At 45.7% G+C, this 19133-nt stretch overlaps 1 protein-coding gene and 1 long non-coding RNA gene across 2 annotated transcripts in view; one reads left to right on the forward strand and one right to left on the reverse strand.

Moving 5' to 3' along the window:
* Positions 1 to 19133, reverse strand: part of RTN1 (reticulon 1) — a 189105-nt gene that overhangs the window by 143769 nt on the left and 26203 nt on the right. The gene's annotated exons all lie outside the window — the stretch shown is intronic.
* Positions 14197 to 16172, forward strand: LOC120404198. The gene is made up of 2 exons (XR_005597856.1): positions 14197 to 14256; positions 15081 to 16172. It is a non-coding gene; the product is annotated as an uncharacterized LOC120404198 (long non-coding RNA).

The following is a 19133-nucleotide window of genomic DNA, read 5'->3' on the forward strand; positions in this document are numbered from 1 at the left end:
CTGCAGATCTGCCCTGGGTGCTGACGATATGTATGAATCACTCCAGCTACACTCACACGGTTGATATTGTCACCAGAACCAGAAGTGCCTGGCAATACTGGGCTATTTTTAATTTTCATCTTGAGCTTTCAGGGAAGTTACAGGCATTTATGGCTCAGCTTAGGGAATTTCCCCAGGATATTTCCATGCAAAGCTCAGAAGGACCATAGCAGTGTGGCCACTTACTGAGCACCCCTCCTGCTTGGGGTAGCTCTGCACTGCCCTGCTAATACTGTAATTTCTCCCTCAAAGAGTTTCTTACACAAACACGACACACGTTTTCTGAAGTCAAAATACCCATCCTTGGGGTTTGGGTTATTCACAGATAATAACACAAAGTCCCCAATTAAAGTCCCCCAACCAAGCATTTCTCTTCCTACACCCAGGCCTCCTTACCCGGAGAGCTTTTGCATGCTTTCCCTTGCTTGCCCAGGGTCGCTCCTGGTTTAGCAGGCTGCTCCCAGCCCTTTCTGGCTTCAGTGTTGGTCCCAAATCTGAGGACTCTGCTGGAGCCTGCTCATTCCTAGTAGTCTCTGTTCTTCCTGAGCATCTCCCCTTCACTGCAGCCCCCTGCTGCCCTCCACAGAGAATTACCCAATCCCACTCAGGTGGAGTTCATCATAGATTCAGGGTTGGCTCAGCCCCAAGCTCTCCAAGCACGGGGCAACTCATCCTGTTCCAGGGGGACAACACAAAACTCCTTGCTTTTACACCGAGCGCGAAGCATTAGTGAGATGGTACCAATTCTATCACGCACGAATCCAGCGTGTTCAGCAAAGCAGACACAGGGCCGTTCTTACTGTGACTCATTGTTGACCAGGCACGTAGTGAAGACAAAAGGAAAGAGGGAATTACTCCACCCGCTGGGTGTTATTAAAACTCACTTCAAAGATATGGGCCTGCAGTCAGTCCAACTGAGGCTGCAATTCCATGGTATCTCACAGCTAAGAATTGAGCTCCTTCTGACTGACACTGACGACTCCGGTACACTCTACCTCGGTAGAACGCTGTCCTTGAGAGCCAAAAAATCGTACCGCGTTATAGGTGAAACCGCGTTATATTGAACTTGCTTTGATCCACCGGAGTGCGCAGCCCTGTCCCCCCGGAGCACTGCTTTACCGCGTTATATCCAAATTTGTGTTATATCAGGTCGTGTTATATCGAGGTAGCGGTGTACTTAAATGTAACAACACTGGTGATATAGGGAGTCAGTCATCTCAGAACTAGGCCAGGGAGAATTGATGAAATATGAAACAGAGGTCATTAAATGAAACAGCATATGGTCATTAAAGATCTTGAGATATATTATACAACAGAACAGCAACTGGGTAGATTCCAGCACAATACATTTCTCCTATGGTATTAACTGAATAAGTGTTATATCATCATCATCTTGGCACTGCTAGTGCTGTGGAATGGTACTCCACTGCACTGAAGCAATAAAGCTATGCCAATTTACACCAGCTGAGGATATGGGCCATTATTTATCTCAGGGGTTTCCACAGTGCTCATGAGGGTTGAATTTAAGTGATTAGTCTGCACTACCTCCTGTCACAATGGACAATTCAGCACATGGATCAAAGGCTGATTATGAACTACAGTCTATAAAATTCCTGTCTAGATTAAAGAGGCATACTTAAACTATATATACAATTACAGCCAAACAGCTACAAAAAAAACCAAAAAAGGCTGCAAAGTCAGGTGATCAAAAGCTAGAAAATGCCAGAGTTATGAATGAATGTTATGTGTACAGCCTTTTTTTTTTATCACCTTCATGTATATTAGAGATGGTTGACATTTTTTAACAAAAAAAAAAAAAGGTTTATTTTCCTTTAAAAATGGCCTTTTATAGAAAATAGTTGCCATTGTTTTTCCACAAACAATGTAATGCCTTTTTTATTTCTTTTCAAAAATATCAAAATTCTATCTTCACTGAAAAGATAAATTTGGATAACGACCTTGACAAATAGGAGAACTGGTCTGAATTCAACGAGTTGAAATTAGTGAAGACAAGTGCAAAATACTTCACTTAGAAAGGAAAAAAATCAAATCCACAGCTACAAAATTTGGAATAAGTGGGGAATAGCTGGCTTAGTGGCAGTACAGCTGAAAAGGATCAGGGGTTATAGTTGATTTGTATTCAATTTGTGATCCACTATGTGATGCAGCTGCAAAAAAGCTCATATGATTCTATAGTGCATTAATAGGAGTGTTGTATTAGACACAACAAATCCTGCATCTTGGCAGGTGGTTAGACTAGATGACTCTTGTGGTCCCTTCTAACCCTATGATTCTATGTAAGTGACGGGGGGCGGGAGGTAACTGTCCCGCTCTACTTGGTGCTGATGAGGTTTCAGCTCAAAGTCTTTGTCCAATTCTGGGCACTGCATTTTAGGAACAATGTGGATAAATTGGAGACAGTCCAGTGGAGAGCAACAAAAGCGATAAAAGGTTTAGAAAACTGGACCTATGTTAAAAAAACTGGGCATGTTCAGTCTTGAGAAACGAAGATTGAGGAGCGGGACCTGATAGTCTTCAAATATGTTAAACTCTGTTATAAAGAGGACATTGACCAGTTGTTCTTCATGTCCACTGAAGGTAGGAGAAGTAGTAATGGGCTTAATCTGCAGCAAGGGAGATTTAGGTTAGATATTAGGAAAAACTTTCTAACTATCAGGATAGTTTAGCTCAGGAATAGGCTTTCAAGCGAGGTTGTGGAATCTCCATCATTGGAGGCTTTTAAGAACAAACACCTGTCAGGGATGATCTAGGAGGTATTCTCGGTCCTGTCTTAGCACAAGGGGCTGGACCTGATGACCTCTAGAGATCCAATTTAAATTTAACCACAATTTAAAAGAAACAGGAGAGAAAAATGGCCCAAGATTTGAACAGTTGGAATTGAAAACAACTTCCACACTTTTTACAAAAATAGATTTTCATTTTTGGACTAGCTCTTGTGCAAATACACTCTGATCATCTCGCCCAGTATCATTCAGGAAGTCTGTGGCAGAGCCAGGGATAGGGCCTGGTTAGTTCTCTCCAGCATCCTCTCTCTTCTTGAAAGCCTCTGCCTCATTCACTATCCATCCTGTGCACTGAATGAGGCAGGATCCTGTAGAATAGTAGGAGATCATGGAATTAGAGACCATAGCATAACACATGTGGCACATTAATTTGGCCCCATTTTGTATATATGTTATGAGAGGTGTCCATAAATATGTAAATAGTGAGTAGATAAATTGCCAGCAGATAATGCTCAAAAATATATAGCATAGTTCCTGGGGTTTGTAGGACCAATAAAACTTCTGGTTGTGCCCTGAAATTGGCTTTTGTTGCAGCTCCATACAGCAACCTGAATTCTGGCATTTCCTAACTTTTGGTGTTTGACTTTGCACCCTTAACAACATTCTTTTGCCATTGTTTTCTGTGTGTGATTTTCTAGGTTTTTTAAAAAGCAAACTTGGAAAATACAGAAATTCCATCATGCAGAACCATATTGACCTTTCAGATGGATCATCAGGATTGGACCCCAAGACCTTCAAATCCACAGCACCCCTATCTGAAGGAGTGACTGGTAGCAGTAACAGGTGGACCAGCCTATAGAGGGGAATGTGACACACTCGTTGACGGTAGTTTACATAACGATTAGCTATATGACAAAGGAATGTTGGGAGTCAGGAATCCTAGTTTCTATTCCTAGCTCTGGGGAGGAGTATAGTTTAGTGGTTACAGATAGCACAGCCACACAGATTTGCAGACTCAAGTCCATACCCTTTGTTAGTGGAATAGCATACCATTTTATTCTTAATTTGTAAAAATATTAAAATTTATATTTTGACCACAGTTAGAACCCAAATGAGAAACTGAAGGCATGAATTCCTCTCTCCTTCTCAGGCAGAGCTTTACACTTAAAATAATCAGTGCATCTTTAAAAGTACTATAGTAGGTGGCTTTAAAATGACTCAGTATTATGTTCTGAAAAGCACACATGAATTGCTAGTGCCTCAGAGCTATTCATAGTCTACCTGTCAGGAAAATTCACAGATGAACCAACTAGCAAGAGACATGTTATCCAAGTGTGAGTTTCTCTGTATTTGGAATTGAAGAAACACACAATTACATAAGGGGATTGATTCCGTGGGTTCCGTTCATCACAGAGACATGCTGCCACTCATTTTATTTCTCTGTTTAGTTTTGTTGGGGGTGGGGTTCTCTTACTCAACTGAACCCCATTTACACTTTTCTGAACTTGAAACGTTACAGTATTTCTTTCCTGATGTTGCATTATATTGTGGGACTCATTTTATAAACTGGCCATGTGCATTCTTCCATGAAAAATTATTCACACACCTTTATGTATAATTTATGTATACAATTGCACATACGTACTAGGCATGTTCCCCATTGAAATAACTAGTTTTGCACCTAACTGGCCATGGGGGTGTACTGTTACCCCATGTGTACATGTAACTTCAGGAAATGGCAGTGTAAGTTAGGCACACAATTACACATTAATTTTTGCAAGCCCAGTTGCATGCAGTCGCCGTTTACAGAATCAAGGGGCTTTTGTTTGTCACTGGGCACGCTGTCAAACAATCCTAAAAAGCTTCCCTGTGAATGAATAGCTGACTCCAAGAATGGGAGCTGACTCGACGAAGTGAGTATTCACCCTCAAAAGCTCATGCTCCAATACGTCTGTTAGTCTATAACAGGGGTCCCCAACGTGGTGCCCGCGGGGGCATCTAAATGTGCCTGTGTCCTGGCCGGCAGTCGAGCATCTGCTGAAATGCTGCTGAAATTTGGTGGCATTTCGGCAGCGATACCTCTCGATGACGCCACTTGCCACCGACAAGCGGCGTCATCGAGAGGCATCGCCACTGAAATTCGGCGGCATTTCGGCAGATGCTCGACCGCCACGTCCTTCGTCTGGCGCCCGCCAGACGAAAAAGTTGGGGACCACTGGTCTATAAGGTGCCACAGGACTCTTTGCTGATTCCAAGAATGTTCCGAGTAGCTGTGACGTTATCTAATTAAACTATAATCATGCAAATCATTATTGCTAGGACTGTTATATAACTGCAACAAATCTTATACGAAGTGTGACACATGTCCAGAAAGGGTTAAGCATCCTGCAGGCTAGTGGACCTAGAGTCAACCTATAGAGACATGGTAGAAATGGTAATTAGGGCCATTCCTTGCTAGGTAGGCTAGAACTTTGAAATGCAAACCTGTATTGTTAGAAATTAGAGGTAATGCTGATTGTATGTGTGTACTCATCCTGCTAAATGTGAGCCCTATGAACAGACAGTTCCTGTCTGTCACTATAGCTGTTGATTCAGAGATCAAAAGGGAATATTAACATTTGAATCTTGGGTGAAATAATGTCATTGTCTATATGTCCCTTTAAAGTTTGTGATAGACTGCCTAATGGATAAATTGCCTTATGTTAATTCATGTAGTTAATTACTAATGAGGTTTGGGGAAAAGAAGGTTCCATCAAAGGCCTATTGTTCGCCCAGGAGTGTTTGGCTACTAAAAAATTGCATAAGACCCTTGGGTCCTGATCCTGTCATCTCAGACTGCTTAAGCTTCATCAGGGGAAGTGTGATTCGCAAGATTGACATCCCAGTCTTAAAATGGAAAACCCTGAATATGATATTGGACATTGGACTATAACCTATGGACTAAATTCTAAACGAACTCTTTGCAACTACAAAGCTCACCATATCTGCTATGAATCTGAGTTTCAATACTGTACTCATGTCTGTATGTATACTGATCTTTTAACCAATACTCTCTCTTTTCTTGTTTAATAAATTTTAGTTTCGTTAATAAGAATTGGCTGTAAGCGTGCATTTGGAATATTCATTAACCTGGTCGGTAATGTGTCTGATTCTTTGGGATTGGTAGAACTTTTTTATATGATGAATAAGATTTTCAGTAATCCTCATCATATTTGACTTGGGTGTCTGGGTGGAGACCTGAGGCTGGGTTAGTTTAAGGAACTGTGTTGTTGGCTTCTAGGTAACCAGTGATATTATAGAAGCTGTTTTGTGCTGGCTTGGTAAATCTAAGTATTGGAATACCCACCAGCTCTGGGGATTGTCCCATTCTTTGCAGTTCATCCTAACTGAGTGACCTCAGTTGGCTCCCCTGGGATGCTGGCCACAGTAGCCCTCGGAATGTCATCTCCGTATAGGAGAAAACTTAGAGGAATGTCTTCTGGCTCTACCCAAATGGAGTGGCAGAGTAGAAAGACCAAAGCCCAGAGTCTAGATTTTCCAAAGGAGGCTGATGGATTTAGCCACATCTCTTCCATTAGGGCTAGAGGCTTATCTTCCATGAATCGTAATGGAATTAAAATTAATGTAAGAAATGTGCCTAAATCCCCTGGACAACTCTGACAATCTCAGTCTGGGCATCTAACTATCATTTTTCTCCCCTGCCCAGTCACGAGAGGCTGTGGCTCTTCCACAGCTCAACATTTGGCAACAGAAGTTCACTTTCCCGCTGACAACAGAGTCAGAAGAAGTTCTAACATTAGCCCAGAACAAAGGGTTTGATGTGCCCATTGCAAGGGGCGGTGTGCAGCTCAGAGGGAGCGCCAGGAGCCATGCTGCCTAGGAGAAGCAGAATGCCTATGGGAACTCCCCAGTGAGCAGAGGCAGCACCCCTGTTTCTACACCTCTTGCAGGTGGAAATTACCCTTCACCTGTGAGCAGCGGGGAGGAGGGAACTATGCCCCATTTCCTTGGTGCAATCTGCCCCCAAAGGAATAGGGGTGGAGCAGCCTCTGCACTCCAGTGGCAGCAGTTCCATCAGGTCTCACAGCTTAAAAAGCTCCTGTGTCTGACCTACAAAGTCATCCCAGGTCTGTAATGAAACCATTCTGGTGCCCTCCCCATCCTGCCCTGCAGCACTAGGGCCAGATTCTTCCTGGCATTTAAGCATTAGGAAAACAGGTGAACGATTAGCCCCAAGTAATAGATGTTGGGTCAGATTCTGTCCTGACTTGAAGTCAATGGGACTGCATAGGGCTTTGAGTCAGAGCTGAAATCTTTCTCATGAGAAATCCCACTGACTGCACTGAGCTTTGGAACAGTGCATGGGCTGAGTTTCCATCACCGTACTCCATTAGAGCTACTCGTGTGAGCAGGGAGAACAGGACTGGATCCTAGATTCCATTTCTTGTGGAAAAAAATATATTTGAAAAAACATCTCCTCCAAACCTCTTGGAGTTGTTGCCCAAAACGGTAGCAGCATTTCATGAAAGCTCAGCAATGAAAGAGCAAACTTTCCCATACATGTGCACACACACCCAACCCCCCTGGGATGTCACAGGACACGGGTGAAACCAAGGGCTTCATTTCTCCTAAGGACTCATCCCTGGAGCCCCAGCTCTGTTTGGTGTATAAAGGGGAATGGATGTTGCAGGAGTTAGTTACGCTAGCAATACAGGCTACAAAGACTGATCTGCAGGTTGCTCGTGTGATCTGGGCCCAGATCAGAAGACATCAGCCTCCTTTATCATCCAGTGGCCATTTGTTGGCATGCGTGGAGACCATCCTCTCAATCCAGTGGACAGGTGTATGTATCACATACACACAAACCACCATTGCAATTGAGACTAGTGTTCTGGGCAGAAGCTTAGTTCATAAGCTTCTTGAGATAGGGACTGTACCTTGTTCACACAGCACTGAACATACCGTTCAATAGGTAAGTAAAAGGCCAAGAATTGGATGGGCACGGAGACCCAACTGCCTTTTCCATCTTCACTGGGGATTTTCCAGCTCAGGGTTCAGGAACACTGGCAGGGCAGCAGGGGTGATGCCTGTGCAGCCACCCACCAGGCTGCAATGGATGGACAGAGCATGTGAGAATACTGAGTTACCAATCCAGCTCATTTTACACATGCAGTCTCTGCTCAGTGTTCCTCATTGGCTCCCTCTTGCACCTCAGACCTGTTTCCCCCTAGCACATTTTTCTTGGTAACCAAAACTTCTTTGGTGTCAAGTATCAGAGGGGTAGCTGTGTTAGTCTGGATCTGTAAAAGCAGCAAAGAGTCCTGTGGCACCTTATAGACTAACAGATGTTTTGCAGCATGAGCTTTCGTGGGTGAATACCCACTTCGTCGGATGTCTTGCATTCACCCACGAAAGCTCATGCTGCAAAACATCTGTTAGTCTATAAGGTGCCACAGGATTCTTTGCTGCTTTTACAAAATTTCTTTGTGGCCCCTCCCCTCTGACTGAGGGAGGGGCCTCTTGCTGTTCCCTAGGCAGCACCTCATTCTGAGGCCCTAAGAACACAAGAACGGCCATATAAGGCCATCAAGCCCAGTATCCTGTCTTCTGACAGTGGCCAATGCCAGGTGCTTTGGGAATGAACAGAACAGGTAATCAAGTGATCCATTCCCTGTTGCCCATTCCCAGCTTCTGGCAAACAGAGACTAGGGACTCCATCCCTGCCCATCCTGGCTAATAGCCATTGATGGACCTATCCTCCATGAATTTATCTAGTTCTTTTCTTAACCCTGTTATAGTCTTGGCCTTCACAACATCCTCTGCCAAGAGTTCCACAGATTGACTGTGCATTGTGTGAAGAAATACTTTCTTTTGTTTGTTTTAAACCAGGTGCCTATTAATTTCTTTGGGTGACCCCTAGTTCTTGTGTTATGAGAAGGAGTAAATAACACTTCCTTATTTACTTTCTCTACACCATTCATGATTTTATAGACCTCCATCATATCCTTCCAAGCAGTCTTTTCAACTGGGGTCAAAGAGGCAGGCTTAATCAAAAATTCAATTTACTTTTTAGTTTCAGGCTATATTAAGAGGTTACGTGTCTAGTAGGTTAATCCTAAAACAACTACTTTTTCAAATTTGCAGACAATCTCCTATATAGCAAAGATTTAACCTATTAAATGAGCAAATTATTCTGGAAATGATGCTTCAGCAGCAGTTTCTCCTTAGAAAGTGCACAGCCCTCAACTATAGGAGCAGGGGTGGAGAGTTGATAAAAGAGCATGCATAAATTAATTCTCTTTTAATGAAGAAAAAAATCATGCAGTTTACAGGCTGTACAAGCTGTAAACAAGCTGGAAAGACGAGTTCACTCCTCTGACTTCCCCAAGCAGACTGGTCTGTCAGGCTGATCTGTTCTGACGGATAAATGGAATCTACACTTCACTGATTCTTCACCTACAGGAAATGTTCTCCTGACAACAGAATATGCGTAGTTCTGCACAGATATCCCAATAAACTTCATTTTCTCTAGGCTGGCAGACTGAACTCTCCTGCTCAAACCAACTCAAGAAACTATACCTTCCCAGTGCAGATGCCCCTGCATTCAGTGTGCATATATGATCCTGCTCTGAAGACTCCAATTGCAGTTTACACTGAACCCTTCATCTCAGCCCCCTTGGAACAAAAGCAACAGGATTTGCACAGTGGACAAGGAGAGTTAAGTGCCCAACTTTCACTGGCATTCAATGGGAGTTGTGTGTCTAATTCTAGTAGGCCCCTTTCTTTGAAAACTCCAGCCTGTGTAGCAGATGCTTATGAATATTCTACCTGTAAGAGATGCAATATGAAAAAGAAGAGGCCCAGATAATCTGCATGCAATGAAGCGTGTTCTGGGTTGAAATTACAGTGATAGGAAAACAAGGTTCTCTCAGGGGCTCTGGCTGGAAGATGAACTCCCAGATGCCCAGCACAGTCACAAACGGCTGTCAAAATGCACAGCAAAAAGAAAGAACAATGCTTTCCTCTATTCTCCTTTCATTACAGTGATCTTAGCTGTTAGTAACCAAAGGGGAAAAAAATAAATCAGATAGAATGTCGTTTTCAGAGCTGGCTGAAAAATTAAAAAAATATTTGAAAACATATATAAAAGTCAGGGCTCATTTTATGACCAGATCTAGTGATTTTCAAGTTGATGGTGTCCCTGAGACATACAAGCTCTTCCTATTCATGCAGAGTTAAGTTGCACGTTAAAAGGCCCTTCCCCCATACAAACACTTTAAAACTGAATAAGAAATGAGCCTAACGAACATGGAGACCCTGTTCATCTACCATTATAAGCAAATATCATCAGGGAAAGAATTTCAAATCCACTACAAAAGGTAAGGAAGAGATCCCTAAAGTGAATTCAACCACCCAACTCTCATTAACCTTAATGGGAGTCAGACAACACACCAAGAATAAATTCTAAGGCCTCAGTCCTGCAAGCTGCTCTGTATGCACAGACGACTACGCCTACATGGTGCTCCAGTGGGGTCTATTTTCATGGAGCTACTTGCAGGTCTAAAACTGCAGCTTCATACGACATCAATGGTTCTTTAGCTATGAGACCCTAACAAGGGGAATCAGACACTCGCATGGCTCCTGAGAATAATGGAGCAGCCATTCTTGTAAAGAATCTCACCCCTTTAAAGGTGACCTGCAAAGCAAACAATCAAACAAAAAAAGTGCTGCCAACAGCAGCGCAGCAAGAGAGCATGTTTGGTTTGTGCCCTTTACTGCTCGTGTTATTTATTAAGACAGATACAAAAAGGGGTTTCCCACTTACACTGCTTGTGTAACCCACAACCACTGAAGGTTCTGGGTCGATATGAGCCACTGCTTATAACGCTGCTCCCTTGGGAGGGTTGTCAGCAGTGGGGATTGAACCTGGGACCTCAGAATATGAAAGGATACCCGTACCGCCTAAGCTAAAAGATGCACCTCTGTCAGCCACACCCTCATCAGTGTCTAGAGATGGCCCAGACCCTAGTAGAGGAAGACAAAGGAACACACTAAGGTCACTGGTCCCAATTTCCTTCCCTCCTCTGCCCCCAGAAGACAGATAATTTCTGGGTCGGGTGATCAGATAGCAAGTGTGAAAAATCAGGACAAGGAGTGTGAGTGTGTGTGGAAGGAGGCGGGGGGTAATAGGCACCTATATAAGACAAAGACCCAAATATCAGGACTGTCCCTATAAAATCGGGACATCTGATCACTCTATATCTGGGGGACTGGGAATATTTCACAAGAGGCTGAATCCTGGGCTGCAGGTATCACAGCTTCTAACCAAGGGCACAGAGGAGATTCAGCCTTAAGCCAAATTCAGGCTGCCAGAGCTCCTGTTTTCCCATGTTGTCAGAATCCTTCAAGGAGGGAGATCCGCAGCTAATATTTTAAAGATAAAAACCAAGCAAGAAAACACACTTGAAAAGAAAAAACTGTTCCTGATTCGTTTTTGGAACTGGTCAAAACTTTTTAATCAAAAAAGCCCATTTAGTTCACAGAGCTTTTCTGGTTTCTGTCACCATCATTTTTGTTTGTTTGTTTTTGAACAACTGAAAGCCAGAGTTTTCCATTTTTGAAAAACAAAATTTTGGGGGTTGGGGATTTTCTGCAAAAAAAACCCTAAAAATTCTGCAAAAAGTTTCACCAAAAACAATACATATTTTGAAGAAAAAATAAACAAACATTCTAACCAGTCCCACTATTTTTATCCATTATAACCAGGGTGACCAAGTGTCTGTCTTTACTGGAAGTGTCCCCGCTCTGTGATACTTCCTGGCCTCCCAGCCAATTCTATTGGCATCAGGGCTTTGCCCAAGTTTCAGTAGCGCTGGTTAAAAGTCCATCCAGACACTGTTCCCGTGCCCTGTTCTGCTTTCTCTAGTTCTGCTCCTCCCCTTTCAACTTCGTCTGCCTTCCCACCTCTCAACTTTGCTGCTAAAGTCAGACGCAGCTGCTGCCTGGGTTCTGGCTTGATGAGTCACCCCCTCTTTCTCCTCCTCCACCTCCCAGATTGTGATGTGGTCCCATTACAGAGTCTAGTCTGTGGCCTGAAACGTGGCAGCATGGTAGAATCAGAGATGAAGAGGAGGTAGCCAAGAATGTTTCAGCATAAATGGCAGACATAAGAAAGAGAGGCCGGCTAGTGAGTAACAATGTGAGCCAGGAGAGAGGCAGCTGTTAGGTCCCATTTCAACAGTAAATTAAGAGCTGGGAGCTGCAACGGGAAGCGACAAGGCCTAGGGTGGGGACAGTGACATATTTCCATCCACCACCTAACATCTCGCTGGTGCCATATTCCAGTACACATTGTCCTCCCCATGTCCCTCTTCCAGTGAGACAAATCCAAGCTGCTAAAACCCTCCTGAATTCCTCCTCTACTCTGTTTCATGTATCATGTGCTGGGTAATAACATGCAGACTCCATGTTTTGAAAACTAAACTAGCTCTTTATTATGAGAGCCATTTACAGAGGTGCTGCAACAAATTGTCATTCAAACCATGTGTACACAGACTGGGACTCCCTCTGAAAACGCTTCCCTCCTGCAACCTGTGATCTTCCCAACAAGTTCCATGCAGGTTGCTCCTCTAGAACAAATGCCTCTCCCCAAGTTGCCAAAACATTCCTTATGGCCACTCTTTCAGCTGACAACAGTGTAGACGAGCAGACTTACCCCTGGGTGCCTCCTGCTGGTGACTCCTGGGAATTAGCTCGATTCAGCCCTGGAGCGCCCTCTGCAGGCCAGTGATCCACCTGTCCTCTGGCCCCAAGTCCCTCCCAGGACCCAGTGCCCCTTTATCTGGGGTGCTGCCCCCTGGCAGTAACCCCTTTCTCTCAGGGTCTCCCCTCCCCAGGGAACCCCCACCCTCTATCCCCACCTTGCCTCAGCATATGGCTACTGCCAGTCATTGTCTAGCCCCCCCATGCCCTGGGGCAGACTGCAGTATCAGCCTACTCATCACTGGCAAGGAGGGTTTGGACCTGCTGCCTTGGCCTGCCCCTGGGCTGCCCTCTGCAACCCCCAGTACCTGTTAGCCCTCTGCTAGGCCACAGCCTGGGACTGTCCAGGCTGGAGCTCCCCAACTCCTCTGCCTGTCCCCAGCTCTGCTTCACTCAGGTACCTTATCTCCAGCTCCCTGCAACCAGGCCCATCTCTCTCTACAAACAGAGAGAGACTCTTTGCTCCTGGTGTCCCTGGCTGCTTATAAGGCTTTGTTGCTCAGTTTGGGACATGGCCCCAGCTGCAGACACTTCCCCCAATCAGCCCAGCCTAAAGGCTGCTTTCTCCAGCCACAGCCTCTTCCCAGGGCTGTTTTTAATCCCTTCAGGGCAGGAGCAGGGGTCCACCGTGCTACAAACAGCCTTAGTGGGTTTCCGTGGCCCTGTGGATCCTCCCCTTAGGCTGGGGGGGGGATCCGTTAGCATGGGGCGGGCTTCCGCCCGCCCCCTCTCCCGGATTACCCAATAGTACAAACAGCCTTAGTGGGTTTCCGTGGCCCTGTGGATCCTCCCCTTAGGCTGGGGGGGGGATCCGTTAGCATGGGGCGGGCTTCCGCCCGCCCCCTCTCCCGGATAACCCAATAGTACAAACAGCCTTAGTGGGTTTCCGTGGCCCTGTGGATCCTCCCCTTAGGCTGGGGGGGGGGATCCGTTAGCATGGGGCGGGCTTCCGCCCGCCCCCTCTCCCGGATAACCCAATAGTACAAACAGCCTTAGTGGGTTTCCGTGGCCCTGTGGATCCTCCCCTTAGGCTGGGGGGGGGGGTTCCGTTAGCATGGGGCGGGCTTTGCCCGCCCCGTTTCCCGGAAACCCAATAGATACAAACAGCCTTAGTGAGTTTCTGAGGCCCAGTGGATCCTCCCCTTAGGCTGGGGGGGGGGGATCCGGAGCCTGCCCCATTTCCCAGAAACCCAATAGATAGATACAAACAGCCTTAGTGGGTTTCTGGGGTCCTGTGGAACCTCCCCTTAGGCTGGGGGGGATCCGTTAGCATGGGGCGGGCTTTGCCCGCCCCGTTTCCCAGAAACCCAATAGATTATGTGATGGAGCAAGGCCGGATGGCTACAGGAAAGTACTGAGGAACAGGTATGTTAGTCCCAGGCTAAGCAAATCCCTAGTACCATGGGAACCAAAATGGCAGTTGCTCCAGGGTAATCAAGGCACCTGGGGCCAATTAAGAACTTTCTAGAAGGCACCGGAGAGAGCTACATTGATTGGAGCACCTGCAGCCAATCAGGGCAGGCTAATCAGGGCACCTGGTATAAAAAGGGGAGCTCACTCCAGTCAAGAGAGGAGGAGCCAGAGGAAGGAAGGGTGTATGAGGAGTTGGGAGCCAGAGACACAAGGAACTAAGAACTGAGAGGGTGTACTACTGGAGGATTGAGGAAACACCATACAATCAAGCAGTATCAGACACCAGGAGGATCCTATGGTGAGGATAAGAAAGTTGTTTGAAGGAGGCTATGGGGAAGCAGCCCAGGGAGCTGTAGCGGTCAAGCAGCGGTTACAAGTAGCACTATAGAGACTGCTGCAATTCACAGGGCCCTGGGCTGGAACCCGGAATAGAGGGCGGGCCCGGGTTCCCCCCAAGCCTCCTAATCAGACATAGGAGGAGGTGATCCAGACTGTGGGTTTCATCCAAGGGGAAGACCACTGAGGGGAGGAAATCCGTCAATAAGTGCAGGACCTACTAGAGGAGAGGAGGAACTTTGCCACAATACAAACAGCCTTAGTGGGTTTCTGAGGTCCTGTAGAACCTCCCCTTAGGCTGGGGGGGATCCGTTAGCATGGGGCGGGCTTCTGCCCACCCAGTTCCCAGAAACCCAATAGGTACAAACAGCCTTAGGAAAGGTGTGAGCAGGTTCTGAAATCTGCCCATCCATCAGATGGGCCCCTTTATTTTTAAGTATTTACCTTGCAGTTCAGTGCCACTTCAGCTGGTTTTGGACAGACAACACAAGAACATAGCAGATAAAACAGAGCCTGGCCATGTCACCATCAGAATTTCCAACATCTGGCTCAGGACCAAATGCTTTCAAGTGAGGCCACTCCTAGGAGGGGACAGGGCTCTGTATAGAATATGGATTGGGTTTTGTTATTTGGTAGGCAGCTTACTGATTCAGAGTGTAACACACTGTACCTATGAGGCCAGATCCTCAGATGGTGTAAATTGGCATCGCTCCCATGTAGCTGAGGATCTGGCCTATAAACTGTAATTATATTCCTATACCTCTCAGACTCTTTTCCTTCCCCCAGATTGCACTGTTGTGTTGAATCTCTGCTATTCTAACATTGGAGGGGAAAGCTGTCTTGTTTGTTTAAGAAATTGTCTCGTTCATTGTCTTCTTTGCCCATCTGCTTTCCAAGGGCAAATTTTCCTCTGCACATTCAGCCCTGCCACAGCAGACAACAATGCCCTTTGCACTTACCCCAAGAGACAGATGAAAAAAGTGCAATCAGTTCTGGGGAGGCATCAGAAAGGTATTTTCTCAGTGTCAGAAAGTACTGTCTCCAAACAAGCTGATGGAGAGGAGGGCTGTGTAATAGCTGTGGCCAGAAAACCATGAGGAAGATGCCAAGAAGGGGCTAAGGGAACCTCTGCGACAGTGTATCCCACCTGCAGGTAGAACGATTCCCCACCCCCCCACCCCAAAGACGTTGTCAGCAGTGAGTTGGGAGGAGGTAAGGCGCCTTCTCCATGCTTATTTCAGTCTTCAGCAGAAGCAAAGTTACATGGTCATTTGCAGCTGGGACCACCGCCAATGACAGAGATGGCCCACAAAAAATTGCACGTTGCATCACTTTGAAAGTGCCCTGGAGACGATGCACCAACTACTGATAGTATTAGAGAACTGGATTGGAAATGGCTCTGTCTACTGGCAACATAAGAATTGCCAACCAGAACAGATCACTGGTCCATCCAGTATCCTGTCTCCAACTGTGGATTTCACAAGAGCTTTAGAGAAAGGTGAAAAATCCGCCCCCCAAAATGCACCTGGCTAATTGTACATCTGGGGAAAATGTATTTCTGCTCCCAGCTGTTGATGAGCTTATCTCAGAGGGTTGAGTGTGTTCAAATTTTTATCCTAGATGGTGTAATCACAGTTTCATAATGAAGGGATATAGAGGACATTTTTTTTCAATTTGCAGATTAGAGAAAGGTCAACTCCAGATTAATCTTCCACTGCTACAGGTCATGAAGCAGAGTGGCTTGTAAACACTGTGAAATGAATAAAGTCTTTAGTGTACTGCGCACCGAGTTCTACACCTCCTAACCAAAGAAAACAAAGGGGAAACCGAAGCCTTCCTGAGTAGTTACCAAATATTTTCTAACGTGGAGAGGGAATTTATCAGTGAAAAGTCAACAGAGTATCAACTACCGAACCCCAGGCCTAGCCTCACAAAGGACAAAGCATCAGGCAGAGGTGGCTTCTTTTGCAGATTTCTGCAAAGCACAAGAACATACAGAGATTGCTGGGAGAATGGTACAGACCTGCATTTGTTTTCCTTCCAAAGTGAGGGAATTTCCACCAATTTATGGCAGCTGAGGAGCTGACCCTAGGTTTTTCCCTTGGTCTTCAAAGCAAGGCCTTGTTCTACGTATGGTGGTGAAAAGACTTTTTGTCCTGCTCAATAAAAGAAATCCTGCTGCGATTTTCAAAGGAATCTAAAGGAGCTGCAGCCTAGTGAACACAAAGCCTGTAACTACCGTCCTCAAACATCTCCTTTTTATATAAACCTCCCTCCAAAATGTACTTGGGGATTTAAAATATGACAGTGTTTTATTTATGGTTAGAATAGGTCTTCTTCCTTCATTCCACCCTATTTAGGGACTCTTGGGGTTTGTGCGTTAGAAGGAATTCTGTTTTGTGCAGATAAATGAGACTGCAGATTGTATTTTGGGTAGGCTATATTGGGAGATTAAGGCCCCATGAGTATAGCTTGAGTTCTGGAAAATGGCATTTGTGAATTCAGTTTTACACCAGAAAGCCGCACACTTTGTTGCTTGCGCCTCAAGGCTGAGTACAATGTACACAGTGGGGCTCCTTGCGTTCCTCCATTCCACCCCACAAGCTCCCTGTGTGCTACCCTCCCGCCCCATAGGCCAAAATTGGCCTCCCAGGCCTTGACCACTTTTTTTGGCCAGGCCAAACCGGAGTGGTACCGCCTCCTCGCATGCCAGGTCACAGAGTCACTCACTCAAAATTTGGAGGGAGTGGGAGTACAGGCTCATGTGGGGAGGGGAAAATCAGGCTGGTGCGGGCAGGCATCTGAGAGGGGAAGAAGATGGTCAGACACAAAAATTGCTGAACAAGAAGTGGGACTGAGTAGATTTGTAGGCTCCCCAATTCTAAATGGCACTCTGCAGCCTCTACTCCAAATCCTGCTCTATTTTAGGAACTCTCTGCAAGCCCACCAATCCCTTTCCTCCTTCCAGAGGGTCTGTGTGCCCACCCCTTCACCACCATTATTATTGCTTTTCCTTCTGTCTGGGAAATAAATCATTCAGGCTCTCTTGAGATGATGGGCACTGTTAAGAACATAAGAATGGCCATACAGGGTCAGATCAGTGGTCCATCTAGCCCAGTGTCCTGTCTTCTGACTGCGGCCATTGCCAGGTGCCTCAGACAGAACGAGCAGAACAGGGCAATTTCAAATTATCCATCCCTTCGTCCAGTCCCAACTTCTGGCAATCAGAGGCTTAGAGACACCCAGAGCGTGGGTTTGCATCCCTGAGCATCTGGGCTAATAGCCATTGATGGACCTGTCCTCCATGAACTTATCTAGTTCTTTTTTGAGCCCAGAGAGAGGGACGTTTCCACACAAGGGCCTCATTCTCCTCCAATTTACACAAGTAACTGCACTGAGAGCTTGTCTACATAGTGCTTTGATCCACACCAGAGGTATAAACTTCAGTCCACACTAGTGTGTCGTGCACTAACTGACCCGCTGGCATGCACTATAAGTTCCCTCATGCATGTTCATGTCATCCCGTTTCAAAGAGTACTGTGTTAACGTGCCCCAGAGAACTTATAGTGTACACCAGCAGGATCCCCATGGATCAATTACTGCACAATATGACAGTGCAGACTAAAACGTACATCCCTGTGTGGCGGACTAAAGCACCATGTAGTAGACAAGCCCTCAGTTACACCAGCGTGACAGCAGACCCAGACCCATGGAGGGTAGACATGTGTGGACCTGTGCCTTTTGTTCAGATTGTTTCCTTAGTAGGAGCAAAAGAGTTTTATCAAATGCTAATTGAGTTTTCCATCTCAAAGTTCCCTAGGCAATCTGAATTGTTTTGTCACTAACATTCATGTATCCATTACCACCGCCTTTAAATTAAAGAGGCTGCAGGGTGCTACAATGGAGCTAATGATTTTAACAAAGCATCTGAGAGGATGGGGTGGGGTGGGGTGGGGTGGGGTGGGGAGGGGGAAATCTCTAAGTTCAAATACTTGCAGGGCTCCTGTCCTCCCTCCATTTCTGCAAGATTTAAGGTTCTTGTAGGGGTGGAGTCTCCCTCCTTGCATTGCTGCAGGAACCTCTCGTTCCCTGGGAACAGAGGGAGGGCATTTGTTGCAGAACACTCTTGGGCATAAACTCCAGAGCGCTTGTTAAAGAACAAGGGTCTCCATGGCAGAGCAGAGAGACACGTAGCCACCCATGAAAAAGCCATCCAAGCCCTTGATTGGCTTAGAGGGACACAGGTCTTTTTGGAAGGAAGACCATTATCACGAGGTTGGAAAATGTGTAGTGTTCCTTTCGCTCTGCAACAGGAAGGCAGGCAGGGAGGCGGGGTTTTAGACAGAAGCTCTGCAGAGAAGCAGAGAGAAGGGGTGACAGAGTAGTGTTAGGGATATTGTGGTTTCCTTATTCTAACGACGTTCTCTGCTCACTGTGTATGGACAATTCTTTCTTATTGTCATGACAACCAGTAGGCAATGGCAGAAGGTTAGGAACCCCCTCAAATACCTCTGAAACCAGATTTTTGTAGGACAGCCCAGCACATGCAGCTCCCCCATCAGGCCAGCCATCTCAAACTGTTATTGGCCATTAAGTACCATGTAGGGTTAACAATTTAAATTCCAAGGCTGATGGGAACAACAAAGAAAGTATAGTTCTCCTGCCACTTAATATATATTGAATTATTATGTGTTCTAAAGCATATTTTTTTAAAAAAATTAGTCTGAAGACATTGATTTTGGGAATAAAACCCACACATTATTTGGAAAATAAATGTATTACTAATTGTTGCTTTTTGTGGTTATACTGAATGGATGTTTCCTTGCCAAAGTCAAAAAC

The sequence above is a fragment of the Mauremys reevesii genome, linkage group 4 (genome assembly GCF_016161935.1).
Source record: "Mauremys reevesii isolate NIE-2019 linkage group 4, ASM1616193v1, whole genome shotgun sequence".
Taxonomy (NCBI): domain Eukaryota; kingdom Metazoa; phylum Chordata; order Testudines; family Geoemydidae; genus Mauremys; species Mauremys reevesii.